We start from the raw sequence: 890 nt of genomic DNA on the forward strand, positions 1-890 counted from the left end.
GGATTCAATCTTCTTTGAGGTTGTACCACTGGTTTGGAATTCTCCTCTAAGAGTATCTTGTGCATACATACGGCAGGGCTTATGCCTTTCAAGTCATCAATGGTCCATCCCAACGCCTCTTTGTGAGCTTTCAATACTACAAGGAGCTTTTCTTCTTCCTCTGCACTCAATGTAGAATTTATGATCACTGGGAAGCTGTCCTTTTCACCAAGAAATGCATATTTAAGATGAGGGGGTAGTGGTTTCAACTCTTGTTGTGGTGCCTCTTCTTTCATAGCTTCACTTGGTTCCTCTGATGCTTCCAATTTGTTCTCTTCTTGTCCTTTAATGTTCTGGACTTCCTCCTGTTTCACTTGATGGTTTGTGTCAAGTACCTCTTCAACCAACGAATCCACTACATCAATCCTCATGCAACTTTCTTTCTCAACGGGGTGTTGCATTGCTTTGAAAACATTTATGGTCATTTGCTCATCATGCACTCTGAAAATCATATCTCCCTTTTCCACATCAATGATTGTTCTAGCTGTAGCCAAAAAGGGTCTACCAAGAATGACTGAATTGTTTCCCTCTTCATCCATATCTAGGACCACAAAATCAGCTAGGAATATAAAGTTTCCCACCTTCACCAAGAGGTTCTCAACTACTCTATTTGGTATTTTAATGGATCTGTCAGCAAGTTGGAGTGACATCCTTGTGGGTTTAAGCTCTTCAATCATCATTTTCTTCATCATGGTAAGAGGCATTAAATTAATGCTTGCTCCCAGATCACAAAGTGACTTGTCAACGGCCATGCTCCCAATCGTGCAAGGTATGAGAAAGCTGCCAGGGTCTTTGAGTTTTGGAGGTAACCCTTTTTGAATGATGGCACTACACTCTTGATTGAGAATCAC

The sequence above is a fragment of the Arachis duranensis genome, chromosome 4 (assembly GCF_000817695.3).
Source record: "Arachis duranensis cultivar V14167 chromosome 4, aradu.V14167.gnm2.J7QH, whole genome shotgun sequence".
Taxonomy (NCBI): domain Eukaryota; kingdom Viridiplantae; phylum Streptophyta; class Magnoliopsida; order Fabales; family Fabaceae; genus Arachis; species Arachis duranensis.